The 20366-nt window shown below is 44.9% G+C and overlaps 1 protein-coding gene across 5 annotated transcripts in view; it reads right to left on the bottom strand.

Annotated features, from left to right (window-relative positions):
- Window positions 1-20366, bottom strand: part of LOC143207601 (uncharacterized) — a 717548-nt gene that overhangs the window by 691342 nt on the left and 5840 nt on the right. For all 5 annotated transcript variants that reach the window (XR_013008700.1, XR_013008701.1, XR_013008699.1 and 2 more), the window contains exon 2: window positions 18881-19060. The gene's annotated coding sequence lies outside the window, so the exon portion shown is untranslated. The remainder of the gene's footprint in view (window positions 1-18880; window positions 19061-20366) is intronic.

Here is a 20366-nt window from a genome sequence, read left to right as displayed (position 1 = left end):
TTCCGCGCTCTATGCCGGATCTCTCTCGACGAGACGACTTCAAAAATTCAATTAATCGCTAGACTGGCATCTCTGTACATCCGCGGGACCAAGTTACGCCTCTTTGGTTCAGACAACCGAGAAATACAGCGTAGGAATTGAACACTGGACTACATCGCATCGTCGATGTCAATCGCAGAAAACACAGGCAAACATCGCAGAATGCATAAAACGCACTGATTAGTCGGAACCGACACGTGCGAATTTAATATCGCGGAGTTGCAAGCACCGCATCCGGTGCACGCTGCAGCGGAATATGTTTAGAAGAAAAAAAAAGGCCGGGTGCATTAAAGCAGAGGAGAACAGGCGGCGCTGACGATGTACCGCGGATGCATAGAAATTCATTTTTGATAACGCAATTTTCTGCCAATCGCAGAGGAAACGGGAGCAAAAGTTGAGAACGAGGGAATCAAAATGGACGCCGGAAAAAAAGATACTCGCGGAATGCGCAGCTTGACCCAGTTGACAGGATGGATTTTGATGAAAACACGCGTACTCCAAGCTGTCGGGATCAAGCAGAGCTTTTCGAATGGAATAGTGCGTTGCGTCGCGGCAGCGGGCATCGCGATCGCAGGATTGGAAAACGAAAATCGAGGATATCCCGTCACAGAGAGAACGCTCGCGCGAAATCGACGCTGTTTTTCGACAAAGAAATTCAAGACACCGAGCGTCACCCCCCCCCCCCGGGCCACTCCTAATTAGGATACTCTCGGATTAATTGGAGGCACGCCTTTGCGCGGCTCGATATCTGTTTGAAATTCAAATTAATAAAGTGATTTGAATGTTCGAAAACGGGAACGTGCCAAACGCTCATTATTTTACCGACAACGTGCTATGTGCTTGTTTGATAATGAATTATTGGAGAGTGCACCTTTCGGTCCGCTAAATACATATTTCGTAATTAAACGCCGGCCGAGCGTGCGTTATGCAAAGAACGTCGAACGATAGAGGAAGAGAGAGAAGAGGCGTTGAGCTAGAAATTCGAAATTGTCCGCGCCCCTTCGTGAAATCTCGCCCCCTCGTCGTTCAGCGCTAATGCAAGACACTTAAACGTAGGCTTTCACCGGGGCAAGATAGCCCCCCCGAAAAAAAATTAATAACTACCCTCGCGGAACGATTATGCTTTCCATTCCGCTCCACGGAACGTTTCTCCGCTGCTGTGCGCGGTTGAAGAAAAAAAATATAATCAACGGCCGGATTAAAAGTTCTTGCCGCGCGGAGTCGTCGCAGAAATAAAATAATTTCCCGCGCGACGACAAGTTAATATCTTTCTCCGTACGCGCTAGACCCACGGTCCCGGCCACGGGAAAATGAAACACGAACTTTCCATATAATTATGAGCGATGAAATTCTAATTTTAGATCGTGAAGGGTTACCGGCAAGTACACACTCGTGTAGGGATATCCCGGCGACACTTAAGAGCTTAATTAACGCTACGCGAAACTTGGCTGCTTTTTGCACGACCACCGATGCATGCTCTCGCGAAACAGCATGCGGCGCTGTGCCGCACCGCGTTTCCGCATCGCGTGTGTGTGTGCGACACCATACACCCCCACAGAAACCCCTGTCTCTATGAAATCATCAAGGGACGGTGGAATTAGGTTAGGACACATTGAGACGGCTCGCGCGACTAGATTAAATGTAACTCCCATCTGTTTTGATATGATCACGGTCCCGATGGTCTCCATAGACCGACATGCTATCTATGGGGATGCATACTCAACCCTTTCGATGCAATCACATCATTTTTGCGCCACGCACACTTCACCGTTCTTCTATCATCATGGAAATCAAAGAAAATTTTATTAAATCTTTACCATATAGTATACACCCTCTGTCCCAATAATAACCGGAATGGCTATACAGAATCAAAAGTAGTTAAAAAATCTTTTTATTTATCCGAAATATTCTCCGTTGGCAGAAATACAGCGATTCGCACGTTCAAGAAGTGCATCAAATTACTTTTTCATATCGCTGATCGGAATGGTGTTGAAATTACTCGTCGTTGACCGTTGAATGTCTTCGATTGATGCATAACGATTTCCTTTCATTGCCAAATGCAGCTTCGGGAACAGAAAATAGTCGCGGGGAACTTAATGGAGATTCTTTGTATCCTTATTCATTTTTCGACCGATGTACACAAACTACTATCATCAAATGCGTCGTATCTTGGCTTCTACTGAACGAAATGTTATGAAATTGTTACAGGTTAGTAAAAAACGCTCACGATTCATAAATCAATATCCGACTAACAGATGGCACCACTACTTTCGCTAAAGTAGTCATTCCGGTTATTTTTGGGACAGAAGGTGTATTGTGAGATAAAAGGAACTTGAATAAATATTTCAGACATGATTGAAATAAGAAGAGAGTCTCAGTGCAGTTCGTATTTTCTTAAACATGAAATACGAGACGCGAAAATCACGAACGACGATGATATGAGAGAAAATAAGAGACGTCCGTGTTATAAATAACGAATGGCTGCAATCTTTCGTGTTCCAGTTAAGAACTGCACGGCGGAAGTAGGCGACGGTTCATCTCTGAAAACGATAAAATGATCAGCAGAAGTTCCGGGTGAGTTAAGCACCGTTTCAGAGTTCGGTAATTGAATTCCGGCATAAGTATCGAGGAAAGATTTCTTTCGGGCGCACCGTGCCGGAAAGAAGTATTCGAGGATCTTAAAGTGACCAAAGCAATCCGGACGAAAACCAGGACGATAGTTAATCTCTCGAACAAGGCTAACGGCCACTTCTAAACTGCCGAGGCGATCGGATAGGTGCGCCAAATGTCGATAATATACTTGGAGGCGCAGGCCCAGCCTGACAGAACGCACCCCTCCAATTTCGTTTCGTAACTAATGGCGTGAGACGAAATACTCGATGAATCGTGTCTATTTAGTAACGCACACCGAACGCGACGTGCGTCGTGAGAATTAATTAGAACGGACGGAATACCTATATTCTTATTCCACCGTGTAGCGTCGCGTCGCTTAAACCCAGTCTCTCACGAAAGAGAATAGGAATTTCGATTCACCCTGGAGATTTTATTAAACGCGCGTTCGTTGAGATTGAGATCCGCCGAGAAAACTTTCTCGAGATAAAGGGAAATCAGAGAACAGAGCCGGGGAAAGAAACGGCGAAAGAGGGACAACGTTAAAGAGGGAGGGTGAGGGGGGAGCAGAAACTTTGCAGTCATTACTGAATCCCGGTGCTCGGAGGGCCAGGATCGGTATGAATGTCTCCCTTATTTCATTTTACGAAATAACATCGTCGTTTAACGCACTGGGCCTTGTATCGCTCAGACATGGTAATGACGCTCGAAACGAGAACACGTTTTTTGCGAACCGCGATAAACGGAAGCAGCAGCAAGGTTTCGTGCGAGAGCCGATGCGCCAACGTATGTTTCTGCTTTGCGGAAGATCGATCAACGGGTTTATGAACAGAAATGTGATTGTGCGAGCACTTTCGCCGGTGGTCTGTGTTTCATTCGTTATCTCCCTCTCTTATTACAAGTGCACATTTATAAGGCGACAGAAAAGATTAGTCGGAAGCGTTGTACTTGGTAACAAGAATTCAATTCGACGAATAAAATGTAAATTCGTGATTGAAGAATGTATAAATGAGACTGAGGGCTGAGAGAAAACGTTCCACAATCCGGGAGTAAGGAAAAATTGAAATATCAGAGGCGCGAACTGGAGATGAAAACATGGAAGCGTCGTAAATAATCTCGTTACCGAATGATTTGTGTAAAATTATTATTTGGACAGCGATCGAGTTTTCAATGGAGTAATGCAACAGTGGAAGGCGGGCAGAAAAGTGGGATATAAACGGATCCGGATAACAAGCCGCAGTTCCGAAATGGTTATTCAAGTTACCAGGAGTTTGAGGATCCCGCGAACCTCATAGCGGCCACGCGGACAAACAGTGTATCAATTTCCTCGGGAAATCCTCGTGTAATCCGCCAACAATGGACAGCGCGAGGTCGCTCGGTCTACCCAAGATTCTGTTCAGCGAGTCGGCTGTACGAAATATTCAATGAGAGGACGAATTGTCTTACGTCCGACCCCGTAATAGATCCCTCTACGAAAACATTTCGGCTTATCGGAGGTCCTCCCTTCCACGTTTCATCCCTCTGACCCGTATCCGCGGTCTTACTCTTCCCGCACGAGGTCGAAGTTTCACGTACACCTGGCCGAAATATCCGATAATTCTTCGTCGGGTCTCGATAAAAGCCATATTTTCGGATATAGATGCTGCACGCCTCCTCGCGCTTGGAAATGTATTATTTACCGCACCGCCTACCCTATTTACCCCTAGGAGAATCGTTTCGAATCGGTCGACACGTGCTCGAACTTCTTGTAACGCGGCCGATACGAAAATAGGAAGGAAAGTGGAGCACGTTCTCCACCCGAGAAAGTTCGCCGAGAAATTTTGTATTCCTCCGCGGGTACCTCTTAAAACCCCTTTCGTGCCCAACGGTGACTATCGGAGCGAGTTGTCCTAGAATTCTAGCTAAATTCTGGCTAAACTTAATGTTCTGAACTGGACGATCGAAATGAACATCGTGCATCGATGCTGCAGGAAGAAATCAACATAGGCGAAGCGACGTCATCGAGACTAATATCGTAGTATACAAGGAACACGGGGAACCAGTTCCGCGGCAGAGCAGCGATCTCTGACGTATTATTCTATTTAACGTCTACACATGTCGGAGGGTGGGTAGAGGGGGACGAATGAACTCTCCGATCCTGCCTTTCGTAGCAAAGCTCCGTTAATTGCGGTATCGAACTTCGCAATCTCATTCGTCTTCGACCAACCGTGACGACACCACCTTCGTTCCAACGTATCGGTTACGGGCCACTCTGGCCGAGTGAAACGGACAGTTAGACCGAACGAGAACCGGGCCGAGGGAGGCAGGGTTGCTGCAGCTAGTCGCTGTCGCGTCGGTGAAGGGTGTACGAGTGCGTGTTCGAAAGACCGAGAGAAAGGGAGAATATGGGAGAAAGACGCGAGTACAGGGCGTGCAGAAGAAGAGAAGAATATATTATACGTAGCGTCAGCTGCGCTTTATAACCCAAGCATCAGGCCGGCGCGGCGCGGCGTCACGGTGCGGGTTTATATCCATGATACACAGACTATGCGTCTGTCTGCCAAACCCCGTTCCCGTGCGATCAGCTCTGCTTCATCTTTTTTTTTCCTCGGCCTGTGCCGAGGACTTGGACGATCTTCCCACCCACGCCTCGCCGCAAGAGAATCAGTTTTTGCGAGCACCGATCATTACACAGTCGTGCGCGACTACGACCGGCGAATCCGGAGATGAAGTTATCCGAAGGGTACGTGAGCGAGGTGTCAATACTTTTAGCCAGTCACCGGACACGCAAAAACACCCGACCACCGAGAACAATTCCCGGGAACCGAGTGGAACATTCGCCAGATCCCCGTGGAAGCATTCTTGATACTTTGTCTACCGGAAGTCTGTCGACGCTGTACTCGAAGCGATGCTCGATGTTTTTTAAGCGGCTGTCGACGAAGAAATTATTGGACTGTGTTGAACAACTTGCAGCGTGATCGAAATTGTCCAACCTCCAGTTAAAAGTTAAATAACTACACCGACAAGCGTAATGATAAGAAACTTCTCATCGTCGAATACCGGCAATAAATTATTTCTATCGACATTTAAAATGTGAAAACTGGGAAATCTATATTTCGATATCGGACATCCAAGTGCTTCACTTCTTCGCAAGTTAAAGGGTGTGCGCGTGAAAGCATCCCTGCGACGCGTACCCGAGGAGCAGATTCCGACCGTGAAACGTCGAACAGAGGCCGTTGCATCGAATGAAAGCTGAGCCGTTATGAACATTTAAGTAACTGCTTAATGGAAGTTCGGATCTCGTCGCATCGCGGAAAGTTGAGAACTCGCCAGACACCGACCCCGTGCGCAGGCAAAATCTCCTGGTTCGTGACTACGGACGCTAAGAAACATATACTTTGTCTGAGGGTAGCTCGTTGACTGACACGTTGACGCGTTGGCAGGTTGCTTATCAATTTTCCGGAGCTACCATCGCCGCTAGAAAACACTCTGAAATTTCACCGAAAAACCCTTCGCGCTTCAAACATTCACGTGGAATATGCGCAAAACTTTATTATGCTTTCAATCCGACTAACATAAGACTGAAACTAGAACTAAACATAAAATCGAGATTACGCTAGCGGGGGATTTAGCAGTAATCCCTCCAGATTAATTATAAGCTCGTAATTTCGACTGCGGGTTTTATGCATTTATGGGAAAAGTAAGTAGGTGGAACAGAAAATAGTGAAAACGTTAAAAGCTTTGAAAAATGCTGTTGCATTAATTCTCAGCTATTAAAGTTGTTATGTTTATTTTGCATAAAGATCCACCGTCTACTCATAATGTAACCAATAGGTATTTTAATCTTACTGCTATGTACATCAATATTCTTCAGTCTAATTTGATTTTTGACCACAATGTGACAAGTAGACTGTGGCTGTTCATGCAAAATAAAAATTGTCAAGCGTTTTAGCATCGAAGTGTGCATCGGCACGTGCATTAATTATTGAAAAAAATTTCTTAAGTTACTTCTAACTATGATTAAAATAATTATAATGTTGATTTCTTGTTATTCTTCTACATTCCTAGCAATATAAATAATGATTTGTACAAAACTTGTGGTTATTGGTTCAGTTTCGCTCCTTACTGTACGTAAGACTGTGTTTATTATCCTTGAGAGAACCGAACAGGGGATGTAGCAACATTGCGCGTCGCTCGGCGGACTATGATTGAAATAACAGCGTTATTTCGAGTCGGTGGGCCCGAAGACTCGGGTACAATTACGCATCGTTGAGCACAGGCATCGCAATGTTGCACGCTAATTGTGAATCGAATTAGACTCATTACCATGACATTAGACTGCATCTTATTTCCAGTGTGCAAGGCAGTGGAGGTGGAGGTGGTTGAAGGAGGCAGAGACGAGGTCGCTGCATTGTATGATGCTGGGAGACCATTTCATAGATCGGCAAGGTATGTGCTTGTAAAGCAACCGGCGCGGCAGTCTCAGCAGCATGCCGCGTGTATTAGGGCACGTGTGTACGATTATACATATACGTGTCCTCTCGGCGCGTACGATCCGCACACAGCCACGAATTAAATTACGTCAGTCTATACCGTGTAACAATGCGTTCGTAGAATTACGCGGGGAACCAGCACGTCGTCGGTAGGACGTGTTACAGCTGTAATGAGGCAGAGTGATTTCACGACGAGCCCAGGGCCCACGGACAAGGGAATCGCGTGTACAAACGCAGAAGCTGCTGTAAATCATATTACATTTGTCTTCTTCTTCTTCTTCCGTTCGTTCCTTGCTCGAGACTGTTAACCCCTCGCATTCGAGAGTAACAAGAGCCATCCATTCATCTGACAGCCACTTGCCGGGGAATAAACATAATTGCCCGTTTAACCGAACACAATTATAGCTCCACCTGTTCCGAGTCAAAAAGGAGCCCCGTAATTTCTTTTGACTCCCTTGTGCGCGAAATGCTTCCATTAAATCCTAGAATTCTACTTTACGCGTTTTTCCTTCCCTCTTTAAATTAATCATTCGTATAGTCATATTTTTGTCTCACGACGTCACGAAGAAACGAGACATCTTACAGTACATATCTAGAAAAGGTAGATGATTAAATTATCACGGAAAACATACGAGAATTAAAAAGTACCGAAAATGAGGATTATTAATTATTTTTAGAATATACAAGATTCAGTAATTTTCTTTGACACAACACCTCCGAAAAGAAGTTATTGGATTATGTTAATGGCGAGGCTAACCAGCTATTTTTCTTAGCATCGAAGAGCCAGCCGCTTAGCAGACCGTTTAAGTCCAATAAAAATCTATCAGCCGTTAATGATCGATTTTCAACGGATTATTAAACAATCGCCGGCGGATAAAGTATCGATTCCTGTTTAAAGTTCCGCGGGGCGACCGCGGGAAATAATTTCGCTGGGTAAATCGAGGACGTACCATTGAAAAGTTAGAATTAGTCTTCGCTTAATGGATGATTACGGGCCGGCGCGGCGTAACACGTGTAAATAGATTTTAAATACGTCCCGGGATAACTCAGCGGCGACGCTTTTCACGACCAATACCATTGTCAAGCGGGCGCGACGCGCTCGATAATGCTGGGACAGAAGACCGTGCTCGATTACAGAAACTATACAAATATCTGTATCGCTTTCCGATATTATTGGCAGCTGATATATATAGGCTACATACACGGAAGCCCACTCGCCAATATTTTCCTCGGGAAATTCTTTCCCAATGCGCGGTTAATTTCATCGGATCTATCCGAGGATCGATTCGACCAGATATTCTACAACACGCGCGCTATAAGCAACGTCGATCGTGGCTACGCCGACACATTATAAATTACTAGACTGAACAGTTTTATGCAAAATAAAATTTCCATGCATCGATTGCTAGCTACAAGATCTAAGCAAAAATTTATCTTCCTGATTAACCCATTGCCGTATTTTAACGAATCAGACTCGCGACGAAGGTTTTGATAAAGTCTAACAAATATGAATGTTACGCGTTTCTTTTTAGATGAAATCAAATTTGATTCGTTTGTGACCAATACTTATGCGTTAAAGTAAATGTAGCCATAGAAAAAATAGAAATTTTCTTTTCTCCTCTACGATATTTATCGGGATAAAGACGTTTTAACCCTTTGCACTCGAAGCAATTTTAATTCGAAACACAAAATCATTTCTTTCGACCCAGATCATTTTTATTCTATGTGATCTTTTTTACATTGTGCACATGAAATTTAACCAGTTTTCTCACACATGTAACAGTTGAGCTTTTCACAATTTATAGAAAACTGACGAACTTAATAGTATTGAAACTGTTTTGAATAATGGTGTGGCCATTTTTACTGGCGTCTTACAGTCGCCATTCGAGTGCAAATGGTTAATCACTGTGACTGCAAAGAAAATGGTACAGCAACGGGTTAATACCATTAATATGTTCGAAACAGTGTATCGAAATTCTCGATTATGATTAATTTTTTTACTGTTTTACATTGTATCTCTTCATGTTTGTTATAAGTGCATCAAGTCCGCAATCTATTCATTAGAAACAGAACAGTTTCAGAGATTTTTGGGTTGGTAGAATCTGATTCTAGTATTACGTATTTAGCTATATGTATATAATGTACATATAAAACTACCCTTGTAGAGGATGTTTCAAATTAAGAAACTGAAACTTTGCTAGTGGATTTCAGAAACGATTTGAAGCAATTGTCTTGTGAACATGAATTTTTACCGAAAACGTTAACCCATTCCACGACATGCTTCACAGAAACGGTCCACAGGACAGCCGGTCGGTCGCCTGGTTTCGTTCAGCGAACGCTATCAGGGAAATTAACGCGATCAATGGAGGAATTTCGATTCAAATTACATAATGCATTATGTATCCCACACCTTGCAGAACCGCTAACGACGTAATCAAACAGCGCAATAAATCACCGTTCTCCGCGTGTTTCGTATTAATAAAAAACCCATTAATCTTCCCGGCGCCGAAAATTAAAATAAAGGTGAGCGGAGAACGGACGGAAAGAGAGGAGTGTAGACGAGACTGGAGGAGAGAGAGAAAGAGAGACTGAGCGAGAAAAAAGGAAACAATTTAACCGAGTCCTCCGGTCCCAGTCCCCTAATAATTTAGTCGTCCGGCTGAGGGGTTGCCTGAAAATCGTCGCGCGATTCTTCACGGCGCAACGTTAATTTTATTCGTGAGAGCGCGGAGAGCGTGAATTAGTGTCCAGAAAGGGATGGTACCGGCCCCGGCTACCATTACGGCCGAGTAACATACGTAAGGGGTCCGGGTACGGACCCGACCCGGCGCGGCGCGGCGCGATACCGGCGAAGAAACATCTCCGCGAGCGGCGCGCCGTGCTGGGACATAATTCATTGCCGGCAGGAAGCTTGTACCTTAATCTCATCGTATTCCGACCGAACCCGGGCAGCGAGAAGAAGGTGGACGCGCTGCGAAACGCATCCTACGAGCCGCGTGCACGTGGAAACACAACCGATGCGTGCGCTGCACAATCGGCAAATTGTGAATGCGCCTATGGGTGAGCTGACTGAATGACTTAGGTTCATCGAGCATACAGGGTCTGTCCGGAAAGTAATGCGACCACATTTTTTTTTTAATCTATTGAATATATGAGTGCAAAAGTTTAAAATTCTTCAAAGTAGGATCCTTGGGCGTCGACACATTTTTGCCAGTGCGATTTCCATGCTTCGTATGCTTCTTGGAAGGCCATATGTTTGTACCCATATGTTTAATAGATTTTTTTTTAAATGTGGTCGCATTACTATCCGGACAGACCCTGTAAAATAAAAATTTCTTTGATGTTCTAAAATACAATTCGTTTATTGGCACTGGGCTCTATTAGGCTGTTCGGATAACAATTTCGTTTTTCCATTTACTTTTTGTTATATTCCTGTTCTTTATTAGCAAATAATTCAGGAATATGAAGATATTGTAAACGGAGATGGTGGAGTACTATGTTGACCGCAATGATGCTCGCTTTGGTGAAGAAGATCTATTTAGGAAAATGTTACGCTTGTTTTAACGTCTCTGTGAAAAATCAGACATCTCATAGTAACATCCTAATAAACATGTATTTAGATTTAATAATAAATTATTGTGATAATATAATTAAGGGAATACTCTGTATCGTAAATATGAAAATTTTCGAATTCTTGTTTCATTAAATTAATTAATTTGATCTTATGAAATTGTTGAGTAGCCAGTTAAACTCTGCTGTTTTGCAACTCCTGTTGAATCGGTCTGCGCGATTCTCGTCACAGGCTACGCGCGAAATAGAACGTATCATCTGCTAGAACATGTTATTCCGGGTACAAACCAATCCCTGGAAATCCACTGGAAATTATTATGTTATACACATAATATAAACGCGAGGAGGATTTGTCGAACAACCACGATGAATGCGCGCGACGTGTAACGCTGTAACACATCAGCGACAAAAGGTGCACGCAGAACTGCATCGAAAGCCGGCCATGCTATTTTCCTAGGTCTTTGATCGGACAAACACAATAGGGAACTATACTATTGTGTAATACCTGTCCATAGTTTCGAGTATCGATCGAGTTTTCGACGTGTTCGGCGTTTATTGCAATTTTTAGATAGATGTTCGATAAGAATTTCGTAGAAATATTCATTTTAATTTATCCCTGGATTTTGTATATATTGTTGAATCTACTTCTTCGAGATTAACGTTGATTCTTTCATTGGTCTGTGTGATAAAAATATTTTATGGAAAGTCCACACGTTCGCATACGTAATTTGTTGGTGGGATAAGTTGACGAATGCCCACGTGTTTTCGTGGATACCACGCAAAAAGCAACTACGCCGGTTAACATGAAATTTTCGTCGAAGCGAATATTCGGCTGGACGACAAGGTGAAGCGTGACAGCCATTCGAACTGGCGCATTAGACCTAGAACGGCGCAGGAACCGGGTACTAATTTCGTGGCGGCTGGTAGAAATTCCAGCCATGCCCCCCATGTACGATAATGTACTCAAATAATGCAATCACATGAAACGACTCCGATCGAGTGATATAAGCGGGCAATGTTTCGTGGTAATTGCTCGTCTTGCGCAATGGCCTAATGATACGGTAGGCGAGCGAACGATTTTCATTGCATCGTACACCTACGAATTTACGATGCAACCATTACTTTAGAAAAATATTCACCCTAAAAAAAGGACAACTTTATGTAGAACAGAGTTGGGCATTAATCGATTAAAATTTTAATCATGGTTGATTGATTAATGTGTACGATTAAAAAAAGAAATCGTCGAAAAATCGACGATTGATACAATCGATTGATGAAGTTAATCGTCGTAAAGGAATCATCGAAAAATCGGATGATTTAATCAATTGTTGAAGTTTTGATAAAATAATTGTTGATAAAATAGGATGATTAAAAATAGGTGAATTAAACATTTCCAAAGATCAGGCTGGATTACAAGACAATCTTATCAGTTCCGCAAGCAGGAACAAGCGGGTCTACGGAAGGATTTGCCTGCGGAACAAGTCAGAAGAAAAAGAAGGATCGGTGGAGTGTCTCGCGATATAATACGTGTAAGCAACAGACAGCTCGCGCGAAGAAACTTAGCGAAGAGTAATAACAAGGGGACGTTATGGAAAAGTAAAGCAGCGCTCGTTCCCAGGGCAAGGTTTATTCCGCGATCAGGTGCTACAGTGCCATTCTCGAATCGAGATAATGTGATTCGATACACGGGGCCTGGTTGCTAGGTAACGTGGAATCGATAGGGGAAACGGAAGATCGGAGTCTATAAAAAGTATTTGTATTTCCGATACAAATTTGTCCAACGCGTAATTTAGTCGTCACCGAAGGTCTCGATTACAAGCGCTGAAAGCACTCTTCGGTTAAATGAAACGAATCTGCCCGTGCCGCGCATGGAAAACTCGCGTTCATCGTAAATTCACAATATCGGCCGCCCGCGTTTTAAAACGACCATCGTGCCACGGACGTTTCCGAATTTTTACCATTTTCTGCTCGACGATACTCATAGCTTTTTAAGCTCTTAAATTACTAAAGACGATTCAACAGACAACTATTTAGTTCATAAAAATTGTTTAAATAGTGGAAAGATAAAAAGAAGTCTGGGATTAGTACTATTCCAAAGAGATTACCGTTTCGCCATCGAGTATTCTTCTTTTAGTAAAATCGGCTATTTGCAATTAACCATTTCATGTGCCAAGTATGTATTGTACTGTGAGTAAAAGGAAGCTGCACTCTCTTGGACTTTAAAATAACCAGACGTAATTAATAATAACACAAGTGGGTGCAATTTTGTAACAGTTCCAATGTATAAGAACAATGAAATTTTTATTTGGCTCTTGTTCAATGCAATCGATGCAAATAATTTTTATTATTGAAATCCACAATCTGATAACGAAGAATGAACATTGCTGAATTTATAAATTTAGTGGGTCGCTTCGATGGAGAATCGTTTGATAATTATTCTAGTTGAGCGACAATGACCGCGCACCGTGTTCGGGCAAACATAGAAGGAAATCGATCGGTGGGACGCGCTGTTAAATTAAAAATCGAACAATGGACTAATGCCTGGCAGCCGCAGCGACCGCCACAGCGTGGCAGTGTTGATTTCGCCGAATCGGACGGTAGTTATGATTTAACGTGGCGATGCTTAAATAAATTATCAATCGCATTGAAAGCCACTGGGGGCCGGCCCTCGGGGGAGGGAACCCGGGGAGAGAGAGGAAACGGGGCACGAAACCAGGGGAAACCAGAACCGAGGGGACCAAGAGAAGCCGAAAGTGAGACGACGCGTCGCGTCGCGTCGGGGGCGATAAAGCAAATATCCAATTTTCCTTATTTTTTTCGATGGTCAGACGTGCGTCGCTTCAAACCGGACAGGCTTCGCCTTTATTTGCGGTACGTCGAGCATTTGCCGTTTGTTAAACGCGCTATAGAACGGCCTATGGCTGCCGGGAAGACTGTACCGATTGTTCCCTGCGACCATGCTACCGCCAGAAATCGTTGACTCTTCATGAAATAATTAATTCGGTGTACCGAACGAAATTCTTCCACGTAGATCATTGTTCCTGACGTGTTTTAATCAGCGATTTAATCACATTATTTTCAATAATGATCTCATGCGAATTTATTAAACTACGTCGCGCGTCGCAGAGATCGATAAGTAGAATTGGACGTTCGAGACAGACATCAATGTCTTCGGGCAAGCTCTGCCTCCGATACTCCTATTAAATTTTCAACCTGATGATTTCTCGACTAATGCTGACGAAGATGTAACGCAACACAAATAAAATGTACATAATGCTTATACCCGTACGGTGCGACGAATTGAAAGAACTATTGGATCCGGAAGAAAATGAGAAATTCCTGACTGCAACCACGATCGACGAGTTAACCGGGTTGAGTCGACAGATCGAGTCGCATACTAATAATCGGAAAGAAGCGTGTATGCGACAAAAGATCGGACTCGCGGAGATCGATGGAGGGTCGCCCGAGAACGAAGAGTCAAACTTCTCTCGTTTTACGACGAATAAAACTGTGCTCCGCCGAGTTTCCACGAAATTGTATACACTTCACAATGCTGTATACACTGATGCGTGGTGTATGTGCGCCCGAGCAATCCGCGTGTGGTGGTTCCTTTATAGTTTGCTAGCAGTCTCAATGCAACTACCATACAGTCGGAGGATTCACTGTTCGAGAGAAAATTTCGCCGAAAGAATCCGTAACGGAGATGGTTTAAAGTTTCCAGCGGGATGTCTTTCATCCCCTTCTTCTCGTTCAGGTCACGAGAAGGGTGGGGGAGGGATGAAAAAGAGAGAGAGCGAGAGACAGTGCAGTGTCATCCTCAAAAAATTGCTCGAATTTCATGAAAAAAATGTTCGAGATAAATTACCGAGTCTCTACGCCTGGATGTCACGGTGTTTCATCTCGGACGTCCATCTCGTTTCACTGGTCGGCCAACGGAATTTCCATTTCTCCATTATTCCGCGGCAATTACCGAAGCACTTGGACTTGTCTATGGGAAAGAGATCCTATCTATGTGTACCACGGTTACGTTCGGTATCGTTCTTGAAATTGTACACCGGGCATTCTTACCAAAGGAGGAACATAAATGGGAATGGGACTTCGGAATCGTGTTACGCTAGACGCGATCCAAATAAGCTCCCGCGGAAAACTGAAACGGCGCGGCGCGGCGTCGGCGACGGGTGGTATGCGGATTGTTTCAAATACGGTAACACAATGGGACTGCGGGTCCGGGGGCTAATGAGACGTATAATGCAGTCGTTGCAGCGAAATTGTTAACGTCGCCGATGATTTGTCGGTTTTCTTCGGTCACCGGCTGCTAAAATTGTACGAATTCGATTTCGGCAAGGTTTACACTTTTATACATATATAGGTATTTTTCAGAGTTTCTCGAGGTTTTCCCTTAACAACACAGAGACGTTTGTAGAAAATAGTCAAAGGATTAGAAGATTTTACTAATGTCCATGTATTATTTTCACCTGGTTAAACTTGTTAACCTTCCGTGGGGCGCAACCGATCTCAGAGGCACAGCGCGATCATTTAGGTACCTCTTAGGTACCTCGAAAACAGTCACCCCCACCCTTGGGGAGGGCCCAAAAGGGCGACCCTGCGAGTATAGACAGCACCAAGTGCACTATTTCCCTAACAGCAGTTTTATAAATGAACTTAATTAGGGGTTCATCATGTTTTTTGAATGTGGGCCCGTCATATTGCTCCCGACGGAAGGTTAAGAAGAGAATGGCAATTTTATTTGGCTCGTGTTTCATACAATTGATGCATACGTCAAACAAAGCAGTTGCTCTGTCAATGGAGGTGACAATAAAGTGCAAGGAGCCTAACACGGGGCCACCAAAGGCGACACACGCGCTACCATTTCATCCCCGGTGTGTGTCGATGAGATAGATCCAACTCTGAAAAAGCGAGCCCGCTGTCTTTCATTGTCCGAGCGCACGCGGACACGCACACCCAACTCGAAAGGCCCACCGATATAGACGATAAAACGCGGACGACAACGCTCGACATTCAATCCCGCGTCGACAACGAATTGGTTTTTGCCCGTTAACCGAGCTCGGCCGCCTCCCAGCTCGCCCCCATCCTCTTCTACCGCATTAGTCAACCACCCAACGAAACTCGAGGACAGATCGATCTTTGCTTCTCGACACCGAGTCAACTTTTAGTGCTTGTAAAACTTCACTCTTCTTCGAACTGCCGATGCCAGTTACACGCTCTCGCGTGCACCGATACGCTGTGTTTCGTTCGCGAGCATTCCAACACTTGCCTCCGGCTAATCAAGTCGCTTTATTACTGTCATTATCATTATTGTATTGAGATTGAGACATCGACGGGCTGAAACCTTTTCCCGCTGCGCGCCGGGACACGCGAAAGTATTCGCACGCGTATCGAAGTCAACTTGACACGTTCAGTGCCGAATTTCCAACACAAAATCAAAGCGATTCGGTTCACGAAAACGAAAAGGTAGAATGTTACATAGTGATTGTTTATTGGACCGCGGATTTTATGCATTTTTTAACGAAACTGAGCACTTGCAGTTTGAAAAAGTAAACAAATTAACTAGTTTGTACTCATGGTGACACCGAGAAACGAAATACATACTAGTCATACTCTACTAAACGTCGTAGTTCATAATTTCTTCAAGATTTGTATGCATCACAAATGCAAAAATTTCTGCAGCGTGGTAATGTCTATGTGTTTCATTCATTGGGTCGAGGCGTAAATAATTTCCATGTTGGTATATCATTTTCATCCATAAATAAACAACAATTATGTTCTAATCCATTATACATTCGCCACTATTTGTAATAACTTGTTACCATTTATGAATAAACCACGAACTTGATGGATTTACGAGAAAAATCAAGTACACATCTGTGAAGACATTCACCAAAAATCCCAGTAAGTGTCGCCACGTTCAATTTGACGTCAGTATACGTTCGTTCCGCATGTGTTTCCCGGTCGCCGTGCGTTCCCCCAGCACCCACGCGACACACATTGTGCACCCGTTCCGCTGCGCTAACAGTGCACTTGACCCTCGCGCGCGAAACGCGGTTAGGTAAATCGATTTTGGAAGTTCGGCTCAGCACACCCGGTACATTTATAATGCCGTATAGCTGGGAGAGAGCAGGAGAGAGAGGGAGTCGGCCGCAGCATCGCACGTACATCCTGAAGCCGGCAGGGGCGTGAACACGGCCGGACCTTTCTCGTTCGGCTTTCAATTCCTCTATTCTTTTTTTCTCTCCTATCCACCCTCCGCGGTATACTCGAAAGAGGGAAAGGGAGAAAAAGGAAACCGATCGAACGGAAAGAGTAAAAATCCACACGTACGGCAGCTTGGTCGCGCGAGTATCGCCGACTCGAGGGAAAGAAATATCGCGGCGATACATCACGATCGAGACGCGACGCGGCGCGGCAGTTCCCTGTTGCTGACGAAATGCTTCGAACCGGGGGAAATAAAAGCCGGAGAGAAAGGTCAGGGAATCGGCCTCCGAAACTCCCCATTCAACGACCATAAAAGCCCACCCCCACCCACCCCCCCCCCGGCCATAAGTGTCCCGACACTTACCGGGGATAAAGTGGGCCTTGACAAGTTTTGAATAATTCCCAGATCTTCGGAAACCTTTTCAACCCTCCCCGGAAACAGTTACTGCGCGGATCCGCTCAAGTCTTGAAACGGTTCCGGAAATAACTTTTTAGAGTCGTTACGCGAAGGCTTTGATTAAGACAGAGAGAACTTTTATCCCGACGAAATTGATACCGTAACAGTTTCCAAGCCCTTGATCCTTTAGAGACATTGCTTCCAGTTTTGCTTCATTCCTTCAACAAAATTGTTCGTTGAAAGACCACTACGCTCTGAACAAATACATAGAACGCATCCTTACTCGATGACCCACTAACTGAAGCAACTATGATGAACATTATGCGACGGAAGAGCAAAGGATCTACACAACTCGGTGTTCCTGCGAACCGAGCCGGGAAACTTCGTTCTACATTTTAACGGTATTTTTCCGCGGAGAATCCAAGCAAACACATTTTCCAGCCCCCTACGTTTCTTTCGACGTTTCCCGAGCTTATTATATTTAGCCGAGAGAAGAGTGCAGCGTGTTCTCGGATCGGCCGGCTGCAGGAAAGTGAGATTGAAGATAACAATTGCCGCGAGCAACGAGCGAACAACGCAGGAAGCAGATCGAAGGAAAAATAAAACGGCCGGCCGCGGCAAGAACGTGGAAGTGTAATAGAAAGGGAGAATCAGTTTCGATGAAGATACAGAGAGAGGGGTGGTTGTGTGCTCGGGGATCGGCAAATAATTTCCGACAGGGATGCCCCGTTATGCCGGGATAAACAGTGATAAAGATCGAGCGATCGTTATAGCGGCCTGGCCGAGGATATACCTGCCGCGGTGGCGGTAGCTACCAACGGGAAACCTCGAGGTCTTTCTGCTCGGAAACGCGTTACCATTCGTGGAATGCCTCAACGTGGAAATGCGGTCGTCTCCCATTCGGAACAAGGACATTCACGGTAATATCTCGGATGAGATTAAACGGAGCTTGCATTCTTCGCAAGCACCAGTGAAACGGGGGGGTAATGTTTTCGGTAAATACGATGGCTCCGGCGACTGGCAACGTTCAGGCATACACGCTACCACCGAAAATCTGCTTCCCGGACAAGGAACTTATGCGAGATTCCGGAGAATTCGGCGAATTCCTTCCGGGAAAGTATTATTTACGCGACGTCTGGCTCTCTCTTTCTCTCTCGTTTTATCAACAACACGATTGTCCCGTTTCCATCCCGGAGTTTTTCTGTTTCGTTCATGTTAGGGGCTTTCACACACGTCTCCATTCGTGGATGCAGCTACACGTAGTTCCGTAGTCTTTGCTTTGTATCGTGCACGGCGCCGCAACTTAAAGTAGTTGTGTACACACTTAAAAATGGTTACTAGTTCGTTTGTACAGCAGAACAGAGACAATATTAGGCGACGGCAAACATTACCGAATAAACGTCTACACATATACGGGAGCAGCGAATCGCGTTCGCTTGTTCACGTTGCGCCGGATGTGTTTGCCGAGCCCGGATCGGTTCGCAGTCGCGTGCGCGCGCGGACACGCGGGTAATTGCGCCGGGAAAAAAATGTAGAACGGTGTTTAGCCTGTTAGGATTGCGGCCCATGGATGACTTACATTGGATTGGTGGAGTTCCAATAGATGTCCGGCAGGCGGGAACAGGTGCCCTCCCGAGGGAAGGCCTCCATCACAGCTAACAGAAGAAGAAAGAGGATGAACCAAGGCATGATGTCGAGCTGAATCTTGAGGCCGTTTGTGTACCACTTCCAGGAGAAAACTGTATGTCGGATCGGTCACCTGAATCATAAATACAGAATTACGATATTACCGATTTTTGTTACCTGCATATTACATAAATGAACCAAATCAGGAGTCTAGTTATAAGCATGGGTATGGAAGCCTTAGCAATTAAGCCGTCAAATTCGTGCAATAGTTCTTCAATGCTTTTAGAGGAGCTAAAATATTCATTTACGATTCTCCGACTGAAGAATTCATTGTGTGGACTAAAAATAATTAACTCTGATCTACCAAGCGCTAAATGTGACTGACTGGTACATGTAACATTATAAAAATAACAGGATGGAATTTTTCCAGTTTTTTTCAATTTTATTCAATCGTCTCTCGTGGTAGTACCTTTATCATTTCAATGATCGTAACATAAAAGACAACGAACCGGTTATTCGATTGACGATATAGACGGATGGGTGTTAAAATGAGATTGAAACGTCTGTAGAGTCCCGCCGCGCCGTTCCCTCCACATGTCGCAGGATCATAACCGACCAGATTCAGTAGTAAATTGCCGAAGTTCTACTGTATTCTACGCAGGTGATAACTCGACGAGTCGTTGATACGACAATCTAGCTTAGTGGCGGGATCGGCTGGTATTACGGGTAACGGTGGAACAGTTTCGCTTAAATAAAGCCGTAAACTGCGCGTGTAATTAGAATCCAAGAATTCCGGCTAATTAACGATTCAAGGAAGACTCTTATATACCCCGTCGGTATCCTCGAGGGCGTAGAAGGTTCCGCCGCGTAGACAATAAAACGAGAACGAAAAGACCGAGGGACCGGGCTCGAAACAATCGTAACGAAGAAACCTGAACTTAATTTGTACCGCGCGCGGCGCAGTCCCGTTCGGCCGGTAGAATTTTAACGACGCATCTTGTAGTCGACGCGTGAACAAAAATTAAATCGTCCCCGCCTTGCTAATTTCCGTTTGCCAGAGAAACATCCGATGGGTCGGGGCCCGAGGAGCACCTTGTTGCAGAAAAACCGTTTCGGAAGCTATACATTAGTAATCGTTACGAATCTGTTCTGATGGAGAACGCGCCCGTCACGACGTCTCGGTAAGAAACACGAAGATTATCGTTCCGAACCGGCCGCGAAGCGAAGAGTTGCCCCGCGAAACGCGAAAAGGGGTGGACGAAGAAACGTTTATCAGATATTTCGAGACCGCTAAGGGATTCGGCTAGGTTCTCGCAAAGTCAGGGAACTCGCTTTTAATGGCGCGGCATCCGTCGATGTTTTATGGAGGCGAACACCGAGATAAGGAAAAACTCGGAAACCTAGAAGGGAAAAGACTGAAGGGCGCGCGCGAGCGCTCT

The sequence above is a fragment of the Lasioglossum baleicum genome, chromosome 3 (assembly GCF_051020765.1).
Source record: "Lasioglossum baleicum chromosome 3, iyLasBale1, whole genome shotgun sequence".
Taxonomy (NCBI): Eukaryota; Metazoa; Arthropoda; class Insecta; order Hymenoptera; family Halictidae; genus Lasioglossum; species Lasioglossum baleicum.
Note: the sequence above shows the minus strand (reverse complement) of the source record. Positions and strands in the feature narration are given on the sequence as shown.